We start from the raw sequence: 12,035 nt of genomic DNA on the forward strand, positions 1-12,035 counted from the left end.
CACACGGGGTGGTGACTGCCTACACACGGGGTGGTGACTGCCTACACACGGGGTGGTGACTGCCGACACATGGGGCGGTGACTGCCTACACACGGGGCGGTGACTGCCGATACACAGGGCGGTGACTGCCGACACATGGGGCGGTGACTGCCTACACACTGGGCGGTGACTGCCGACACACGGGGTGGTGACTGCCTACACACGGGGTGGTGACTGCCTACACACGGGGTGGTGACTGCCGACACATGGGGCGGTGACTGCCTACACACGGGGTGGTGACTGCCTACACACGGGGCGGTGACTGCCTACACACAGGGCGGTGACTGCCTACACACGGGGTGGTGACTGCCTACACATGGGGCGGTGACTGCCTACACACGGGGTGGTGACTGCCTACACATGGGGCGGTGACTGCCTACACACGGGGTGGTGACTGCCTACACATGGGGCGGTGACTGCCTACACACAGGGCGGTGACTGCCTACACATGGGGTGGTGACTGCCTACACATGGGGCGGTGACTGCCTACACACGGGGTGGTGACTGCCTACACATGGGGCGGTGACTGCCTACACACAGGGCGGACAATCACCTCGGACAGTACAGGACATTTGTCCACGATTTCTTACGCCTGATGCATCTGTTCACACCACGGTAAATAGATACCCTGGAGTTTGTTAACTGTCGTGATTCGCCTTCTGAGGCAAGGGTGATCTTGGTAAGCCTAATAGGCTAATAGTCCCTGATAATGGGAAGCCACAAACAGCCTGGACGTGTCACCACAAACAGCCTGGACGTGTCACCACAAACAGCCTGGACGTGTCACAACAAACAGCCTGGACGTGTCACAACAAACAGCCTGGACGTGTCACAGAGAAAAGTATGATGATGTTCTGGAAAAAAAATATGAATTTTGCTGCTAATTATCGTAAACGTTTGTTAATTTGTTTGAATGTCTTTTTGTTCGCCTCTTTATTATTATTATTTATGTTAATTTTTTGTACTTAGTTATACAAATATTATATAACACTTCTAATATAACACTAATGGTTTTTGTCTGATAACACACTAATGGTTGGTATCTGATAACACACTAATGGTTGGTATCTGACAACATACTAATGGTTGGTGTCTGATAACAAACTAATGGTTGGTATCTGACAACATACTAATGGTTGGTATCTGATAACAAACTAATGGTTGGTATCTGACAACATACTAATGGTTGGTATCTGATAACAAACTAATGGTTGGTATCTGACAACACACTAATGGTTGGTGTCTGATAACTCACTAATGGTTGGTATCTGACAACATACTAATGGTTGTTGTCTGATAACACACTAATGGTTGGTATCTGACAACACACTAATGGTTGGTATCTGATAACAAACTAATGGTTGGTATCTGACAACACACTAATGGTTGGTGTCTGATAACAAACTAATGGTTGGTATCTGACAACACACTAATGGTTGGTGTCTGATAACAAACTAATGGTTGGTATCTGACAACATACTAATGGTTGGTATCTGACAACACACTAATGGTTGGTGTCTGATAACAAACTAATGGTTGGTATCTGACAACACACTAATGGTTGGTGTCTGATAACAAACTAATGGTTGGTATCTGACAACACACTAATGGTTGGTGTCTGATAACAAACTAATGGTTGGTATCTGACAACACACTAATGGTTGGTGTCTGATAACAAACTAATGGTTGGTATCTGACAACATACTAATGGTTGGTGTCTGATAACAAACTAATGGTTGGTATCTGACAACACACTAATGGTTGGTGTCTGATAACAAACTAATGGTTGGTATCTGACAACACACTAATGGTTGGTGTCTGATAACAAACTAATGGTTGGTATCTGACAACACACTAATGGTTGGTATCTGACAACATACTAATGGTTGGTATCTGACAACATACTAATGGTTGGTATCTGACAACACACTAATGGTTGGTGTCTGATAACAAACTAATGGTTGGTATCTGACAACACACTAATGGTTGGTGTCTGATAACAAACTAATGGTTGGTATCTGACAACACACTAATGGTTGGTGTCTGATAACAAACTAATGGTTGGTATCTGACAACACACTAATGGTTGGTGTCTGATAACAAACTAATGGTTGGTATCTGACAACATACTAATGGTTGGTATCTGACAATACACTAATGGTTGGTGTCTGATAACAAACTAATGGTTGGTATCTGACAACATACTAATGGTTGGTGTCTGATAACAAACTAATGGTTGGTGTCTGATAACAAACTAATGGTTGGTGTCTGATAACAAACTAATGGTTGGTGTCTGATAACAAACTAATGGTTGGTATCTGACAATACACTAATGGTTGGTGTCTGACAATACACTAATGGTTGGCATCTTATAACAGACAAATTTTTGGTATCTGGTGTCACACTTTAGATGGTGTGTGATAATACACTATGAATGGTGTCTGGTGTCTAACAACACTATGGTATATGTCTGACAATACACTATAGTTAGAGTCTAATAACACACTATTGATGGTGTCTGATAATATTCTATGTTTGGTGTCTAATAACAGACTATTGTTGGTGTCTGTTAACTCACTATTGGTTGGTGTCTGATAACTCACTATTGGTTGGTGTCTGATAACTCACTATTGGTTGGTGTCTGATAACTCACTATTGGTTGGTGTCTGATAACTCACTATTGGTTGGTGTCTGATAACTCACTATTGGTTGGTGTCTGATAACTCACTATTGGTTGGTGTCTGATAACTCACTATTGGTTGGTGTCTGATAACTCACTATTGGTTGGTGTCTGATAACTCACTATTGGTTGGTGTCTGATAACTCACTATTGGTTGGTGTCTGATAACTCACTATTGGTTGGAGTCTGATAAAACACTCTGGTTGGTGTCTGATAATACACTATGGTTACTATCCGATAACACACTAATGGTTTGTGTTTCATAAAACTTTATTGTTGGTGTCAGTTAGTACACTTACAGTTTGAGTCTGATAACACACTAGTAGTTGGTGTCTGATAACACACTAGTAGTTGGTGTCTGATAACACAGTAGTAGTTGGTGTCTGATAATATTCAATAGCTGGTATCTGATAAAACTCTAATGATTGGTGCCTGATAACACACAAATGGATGGTGTCTGATAAAACTTTATGTCTGGTATCTTATAACTGGTAATATGTCTGGTATATATAGTTGTTGTCTGGTTATATACTATTGTTGGTGTCTGATAACACATTATGGTTGGTGTCTAAGAACACACTAAGGTTGGCCTCTGATACCACACTTTAGCTGGTGTCTGATATCACACTATGGTTAGTGTCTGATAACACTTTATGTCTGGTATCTTATAACACACTTTGGTTAGTGTCTAAGAACACGCAATAGTTGGTGTCTGATAACACACTATGGTTGGTGTCAGATAATACACTATAGCTGGTGTCAGATAATACACTATGGTTGGTGTCTGATAACACACTATGGTTGGTGTCTGATAATACACTATGGTTGGTGTCAGATAATACACTATGGTTGGTGTCTGATAATACACTATGGTTGGTGTCTGATAACACACTATGGTTGGTGTCTGATAACACACTATGGTTGGTGTCTGATAACACACTATGGTTGGTGTCAGATAATACACTATGGTTGGTGTCAGATAATACACTATGGTTGGTGTCTGATAATACACTATGGTTGGTGTCAGATAACACACTATGGTTGGTGTCAGATAATACACTATGGTTGGTGTCTGATAATACACTATGGTTGGTGTCTGATAATACACTATGGTTGGTGTCTGATAATACACTATGGTTGGTGTCTGATAATACACTATGGTTGGTGTCAGATAATACACTATGGTTGGTGTCTGATAACACACTATGGTTGGTGTCTGATAACACACTATGGTTGGTGTCAGATAATACACTATGGTTGGTGTCTGATAATACACTATGGTTGGTGTCTGATAATACACTATGGTTGGTGTCTGATAACACACTATGGTTGGTGTCTGATAATACACTATGGTTGGTGTCTGATAACACACTATGGTTGGTGTCTGATAATACACTATGGTTGGTGTCTGATAATACACTATGGTTGGTGTCTGATAACACACTATGGTTGGTGTCTGATAATACACTATGGTTGGTGTCAGATAATACACTATGGTTGGTGTCTGATAACACACTATGGTTGGTGTCTGATAATACACTATGGTTGGTGTCTGATAATACACTATGGTTGGTGTCAGATAATACACTATGGTTGGTGTCTGATAATACACTATGGTTGGTGTCAGATAACACACTATGGTTGGTGTCAGATAATACACTATGGTTGGTGTCAGATAATACACTATGGTTGGTGTCTGATAACACACTATGGTTGGTGTCTGATAATACACTATGGTTGGTGTCTGATAACACACTATGGTTGGTGTCTGATAACACACTATGGTTGGTGTCTGATAACACACTATGGTTGGTGTCTGATAACACACTATGGTTGGTGTCTGATAATACACTATGGTTGGTGTCTGATAACACACTATGGTTGGTGTCTGATAATACACTATGGTTGGTGTCAGATAATACACTATGGTTGGTGTCTGATAACACACTATGGTTGGTGTCTGATAATACACTATGGTTGGTGTCTGATAACACACTATGGTTGGTGTCTGATAACACACTATGGTTGGTGTCTGATAATACACTATGGTTGGTGTCAGATAACACACTATGGTTGGTGTCTGATAACACACTATGGTTGGTGTCTGATAATACACTATGGTTGGTGTCAGATAATACACTATGGTTGGTGTCTGATAATACACTATGGTTGGTGTCTGATAATACACTATGGTTGGTGTCTGATAACACACTATGGTTGGTGTCTGATAATACACTATGGTTGGTGTCAGATAATACACTATGGTTGGTGTCTGATAATACACTATGGTTGGTGTCTGATAACACACTATGGTTGGTGTCAGATAATACACTATGGTTGGTGTCAGATAATACACTATGGTTGGTGTCAGATAACACACTATGGTTGGTGTCTGATAACACACTATGGTTGGTGTCTGATAATACACTATGGTTGGTGTCAGATAACACACTATGGTTGGTGTCTGATAACACACTATGGTTGGTGTCTGATAATACACTATGGTTGGTGTCAGATAATACACTATGGTTGGTGTCTGATAACACACTATGGTTGGTGTCTGATAATACACTATGGTTGGTGTCTGATAACACACTATGGTTGGTGTCTGATAATACACTATGGTTGGTGTCTGATAACACACTATGGTTGGTGTCTGATAATACACTATGGTTGGTGTCTGATAACACACTATGGTTGGTGTCTGATAACAAAGTAGTGGTTTGTGTCTGATAAAACACTAATGCATAATAACGAACTATTGTTCGTGTCTGATAATACATTATTTTCGCTGTCTGATATTGTACTATCTTTGGTGTCTAATAACACACTACGGTTGGTGTCTGATAACACACTATTGCTGGTGTTTGGTAACACATTATGGCTGTTGTCTGATAACACATTATTGATGATGTCTGATAACACACTATAATTTTTGTCTCAAATACACTATGATTGGTGTCTTGTAACACACGATGGTTTGTTTTTGATAAGATGCTAATGGTGGGTGTCTGATAACACACTAATGGTTGGCATCTGATAGCACACTAATTGTTAAAATCTGATAACACACGTTGGATGGTTTATGAAAATACACTAATAGTTGGTGTCTGATTATTCACTATTGCTAGTGTCTGATAACACACTGATTGTTTGAGTCTATTAACACACCAATGGTTGGTATTTGATAACATACTATTAGTTGGTGTCTGATAACACACTTTGGATGGTGTAGGAAAATACACATTGGTTGGTGTCTGAAAACACACTAAAGTTGTTGTCTGATAACACACTATTCTTGGTTTCTGATCATACACTGTAATAACCCGTTCTTATCTATTTTGCTTCTCACTCAATACCCATTCTGCTTGCAGAATCATTGTGACCCCTCACTCACCTACCCGATAATATTAAAATTGATATATTAAATGAAGGGGGAGCAACAAATGAAGGGTTTTTATTCATTTTAAAATAATGAATAAAAAACTTAATTGTACACTGCTACCTCCTTCCTGATACCAAAATGTGTCTAGATTACTGACCTCCCAGGAAGGACAGAAATCAATAGTCATGAACAGAAGGGCAATAGGGACCTCGCTAATAAATCTTGGGAATTAATTATAGCAAACGTTGATTTACTTATTGAGAATATAGGGGCTCCAGTACCGCACATGAATACCACATATAAAAAAAAATAACACCGCATTAATAACCAAAAGGGAGCATTAACTAAATACCACTAGATCAAATATTCACTTTATTGAAACAGGCACGTATATTTAAATCAAATTGAGATATATCCTAGCTGTAAATACCCTAAGAGGCAATAGTCTGACTCAATGATGTACATGAATACCCAAGTGCACAATACCTTAACTGCAGTCTCGAGCACACATGTTTAGTGTTGTCCCCCTGGTCGTTGGTCCCCAAGTTCCACACCAGACACACTAACTACAATTTTCTTAAACTACCCCTGGGAGACCTAAGGATTTCCTCCCGAGCTTGACTCTGGACTAGGAGCACCAATCAGTTCAAACGAAAGCTGGGAGCACTGTAGGCTTGGCCAATGGTTGTCAGCCACTTCCCTGGGGGACTCCGCTCCTTGAGCCCTAAGCCAACTCGTGCCATGAACCTAACCCCGCCTCCAAGATCTCCCTGGGTTCAACCAATAAGCTCCAGGCTAAGAATAGGCATGTCCATAAGGGTCTGTTTCTCTTGACAGAAATCTCGTGCATCTGGAAAATAAGCAGTACAACCAACTCGTGGGAACAGCTGCTAGCCAGCCACCCAACGAAATTTGAGACCTACAGTTCATGGCACTAAGGTACTATTCCTCAATTCATCACTGGCTATAGCGAAGGCAGGGGAAGAAGGGAAACGTCTGAAGAGGGCATTGGTGATGCAGATTGGGGGAAGATTGGAAAGACTAGAGATAATGATTAGAAGTGGACTGACCTGGGGTGGTCTCCCTACCTAAGGAAACCTGACCCCAAAAGTTTTATGGCAGGAAGGATGGCTGGACAACAGGGAAAAGGGGAGGGGGAATGAAGAACGAGGAGAGGAAGGGGAAAGGGAAGGGAAAAAGGGGAAGGGGAAGGAAAAAAGGGGAAGGGGAGAGCTATGGTCTATGATCATAACAACACTTTTTTTGCAATCTGATAAGACTGTATTTTTGTTGTCTGATAACACACTAATGGATGGTGTCTCATAACACACTAATGGTTGGTGTCATATAATACACTATGGATGGATTCTAATAATACACTAATGGTTGGTGTATGATAATACTTTATGTTTAGTGTCTTGTAACACACTATGGTTGATATGTGATAACAAACTATCATTGGTGTCTAATAATACACTATAGTTGGTGTCTGATAACAAGCTATGGTTGGTGTCTGATAACACTCTTTGGTTGGTGTCTAATAACACACTATGGTTGGTGCCTGATAATAAACTTTGGTTGGTGTCTGATAACTCACTAATGGATTGTGTCTGATAACATACAATGACTGGTGTTGGTGTCTGATAACATACAATGACTGGTGTTGGTGTCTGATAACATACAATGACTGGTGTTGGTGTCTGATATTGCTGGTGAATTATAACACAATAATGTTTGGTGTTTTTTACACTATAATAGTGTCTTATAAAACATTATGGTAGTGTCTGATAACACAAAATGTTTTGTGTCTAATAACACATTATTGTTGGTGTCTGATAAAACACTAATAGTTGGAAACTGATAACACACTCTTGTTGGTGTCTGATAAAAACTCTGTAGTTGGTGTCTAATACCACACAAATGTTGGAGTATTATAACACACTTTGGTTGGTGTATTATAACACACTATGGTTGATGTATAATAACACACTATCGTTGGTGTAAGATAACACACTATGGTTGGTGTATTATAACACACTATGGTTGATGTATAATAACACACTATCGTTGGTGTAAGATAACACACTATGGTTGGTGTATTATAACACACTATGGTTGATGTATAATAACACACTATCGTTGGTGTAAGATAACACACTATGGTTGGTGTATTATAACACACTATGGTTGATGTATAATAACACACTATCGTTGGTGTATTATAACACACTTTGGTTGGTGTATAATAACACACTATGGTTGGTGGCTAATACCAATCTATAGTTGGTGTCTAATAATACACTATGGTTGGTGTCTGATAATACACAATGATTGGTGTCTGATTATGCACGAATTGATGGTGTCTGATAACCCACTAATAGTTGGTATCTGATAGCACATTATTGGCTTGTGTCTGAAAACGCACTTTGTATGGTGTAGGAAAATTCACTATGGTTTTTGCCTAATAAGAAACTATGGTTGGAGTCTTATATCACACTAATGGTTGATGTCTGGTTACACACTGTTGTTGGAGTCTAATTACAAACTAATGGATAGAGTCTGATAACACACTAAGGTTGGTGTCTGATACTACACTATTTTTTGTGTCTAATAACACACTATGGTTGGTGACAGATAATATACAATGGTTGGTTTCTGATAACACACTAATAGTTTTAGTGTGGTAACACACAATGATTGGTGACTTATAACAGTAATAATTGGTGTCTGATAAAACACTAATGGTTGTTGTCTGATAACAGAAAATGATTGATGTCTGATAATACACTATGGCTGGTGTCTGTTAATACACTATTGTTGGTTTCTGATAATACACAATGGTTGGTGTCTGAAAACAGACAATTATTGGTGTCTGATAACACACTAATAGCTGATGTCTGATAACACTAATGGTTGATATCTAATAACACACTAATGATTTATGTCTGATAACACACTAATGGTCGGTATCTGATAACACAATATTGGTTGGTGTCTGTTAACTCAATTTGGATGGAGTTTTATAATACACTCTGGTTGTTGCCTGATAACACATTGTGTTTGGTATTCTAAAAACACACTTTAGTAGGGATCTGATAACACACTATAGTTGATGTCTGATAACACACTAATGGTCAGTATCTGATAACGCACTATTGGTTGGTGTCAAGCCGCCTGCTATCGCTGTATCTATCGATGATTTCTGTGTTTTTTCTAAGATTTCTCTGGTGATGGTTTGGTTGTGGGAAGAGATTATATGTTCCTTAAGGAACATATAATATATTAAGGAACATATAATCTCTTCCCACAACCAAACCATCACCAGAGAAATCTTAGCAAACAACACAGAAATCATCGATAGATACAGCGATAGCAGGCGGCTTGACGTCTGCGAGGCACTACACATCAAGAAGTCAACACCAATCAACAGCCAATTAATGCACAACTATATTCTACCCACTTCAAGACTCCGCTCCAACATAGAAGCATCAAGAAATATGGGCCAATAGGCCCTCTGCAATTACTTCCATTCCTACCTTCAATACCCATTGTTTCGTGTTCTATCCTGTGTTGAAAGTTTTGTTCACCTCATCCAAAACTGTTGTAACATATCACCTCACCCAAAATGTGGGTATAAAATGAAAAATGAAAGCTGTTTAAATCATAGCATAAGTAAGAACTCTGTTTAGTGTTTGCAGGTAATAGTTGTGTGTGTGTGTAAACTAAACGTCTTTAAAAATGTAATAAGTTATTACGAAACGCGTTCAAGTGTCGCGTCAGACTAGAAATAAAAAAGAATTTTGGTGAATTGATTTTTCAATTACCATCAACAGTGAAAATAAACATAAGAGAGATCGAGAAAATTCGTGTTAGAATTATTAATCTTACTTTTTCGGTCATATTTAATAATATATGTCTACAGGAAAGACTGCTACCAAAATATACTAATACATATATATATATATATATATATATATATATATATATATATATATATATATATATATATATATATATATATATATATGTATATATATATATATATATATATATATATATATATACATATATATATATATATATATATATATATATATATATATATATATATATATATATATATATATATATATATATATATATATATATATATATATATATATATATATATATATATAACACTATCGTAGGAATAAACATTTCATTTACTTGGGCCTGTGAGACTTGAACTCAGATGGACCACTGTTTAATTACTGCCTCTGAAATCTTCCCAATCGTAGCCGTCTGCGTGGTCTAGAGCAGGGGTCTCCAAACTATAGCCCGCGGGCCACATCCGGCCCGCCACATAATTTCATCCGGCCCTCCAAACAAATCCCTGTGTGGTGGCCTTGAAAAAATAATTATCGTACGAATGGCATCGCAGAATTATTCAAAGCTGGGGCTGCTGACTGGTGGCGCTCAACCCGAGTCAGTTTTCCTCTCTCTCGATAGTGTGACGCACAGATACTAATACTGGTAGGTATGTGTTGTGCATTACAACCAATCAGTTGTGTATAACTGTATATTGTGGGGATGGAGGGCGAGTGGGGCTTCGCTGCTTCCGTTTCAGGGAGCACAAACACTGTACAATATTCTTTTCTCTGTACTTTGACAATGCCTTTATCTTAGTTATACAAAATAGCAATTTCATTTTTTATTCCTCCGGCCCGCATAAATATGGGAAATATATAATGTGGCCCTTACATTGAAAAGTTTGGAGACCCCTGGTTTAGAGGTAGAGCTTTTTCCTCACGCTCGTTGGGTCGAGAGTTTGAGTCTTCCATATACATATATGGCTCCCCAATATACATATATATAAAGATTGATTATTTAGTGTGTGGCATCGATGCTGTTTTGTAATGTCACAGATTGGTGTAGTGCTGAGCTTAAGGCGAGTCAACCTCTGGAGAGTTATTAAGGTCTCCTCGATAGCTTAGTGACCAAACAGCAAGTATTCCTTGTACTGAACCTTGCTCGGAACTAGAAGATGTGTATATACACCGAGGGGCGGGATTCACTTCTCGTTGGACATATTCGTTTCTAAATATATTCTTGATAACTTAAAATAATAGAAATACATTACAGCTGTCTGCTAAACACTTTACCTGCTGCTGCTGCTGGTGGTGCTGCTGCTGGTGCTGCTGCTGGTGGTGGTGCTGCTGCTGGTGGTGCTGCTGCTGCTGCTGGTGCTGGTGGTGCTGCTGCTGCTGGTGGTGCTGCTGCTGCTGGTGGTGCTGCTGCTGCTGGTGGTAGTGCTGGTGCTGCTGCTGCTGGTGGTGGTGCTGCTGGTTGTGTTACTGGTGGTGGTGGTGGTGCTGGTGGTGCTGCTGCTGGTGCTACTGCTGCTGCTTGTGGTGGTGCTGCTGGTGCTGCTGCTGCTGGTGCTACTGCTGCTGCTTGTGGTGGTGCTGCTGGTGCTGCTGCTGCTGGTGGTGTTGCTGCTGGTGCTGCTGCTGGTGGTGGAGCTGCTGGTTGTGTTACTGATGGTGGTGGTGGTGGTGATTGTGTTGCTGGTGGTGGTGGTGCTGCTGGTGCTGTTGCTGGGACATTTGTCCCGGGGAAGCGTTGTGTATGAGTGCTGCACAGGTGCCTCTCTCCTTGGTTTGATAACACTGCCAAGTGTGTTCGTGTGTCCAAGGACACTTATCTAACTCTGTGTGTGCTTGTTCGCGCGTGTGTGTGTGTGTTTCCAGTTATATAACCTGTGTGTGTGTCCAGTTATATAATCTGTGTGTGTGTGTGTGTGTGTGTGTGTGTGTGTGTGTGTGTGTGTGTGTGTGTGTGTGTGTGTGTGTGTGTGTGTGTGTGTGTGTGTGTGTGTGTGTGTACTCACCTAGTTGTACTCACCTAGTTGTGTTTGCGGGGGTTGAGCTCTGGCTCTTTGGTCCCGCC

General features: G+C 40.0%; 1 protein-coding gene across 1 annotated transcript in view; it reads right to left on the reverse strand.

Annotated features, from left to right (window-relative positions):
* LOC123752442 (regucalcin-like) overlaps nucleotides 1-11,760 on the reverse strand; it is a 124,006-nt gene extending 112,246 nt beyond the window's left edge. Inside the window, exon 1 of the mRNA XM_069335011.1 lies at nucleotides 11,249-11,760. The gene's annotated coding sequence lies outside the window, so the exon portion shown is untranslated. The remainder of the gene's footprint in view (nucleotides 1-11,248) is intronic.
* Between the last annotated feature and the right edge of the window lie 275 nt (nucleotides 11,761-12,035).

This window comes from Procambarus clarkii, chromosome 32 (genome assembly GCF_040958095.1).
Source record: "Procambarus clarkii isolate CNS0578487 chromosome 32, FALCON_Pclarkii_2.0, whole genome shotgun sequence".
NCBI classification, from domain to species: domain Eukaryota; kingdom Metazoa; phylum Arthropoda; class Malacostraca; order Decapoda; family Cambaridae; genus Procambarus; species Procambarus clarkii.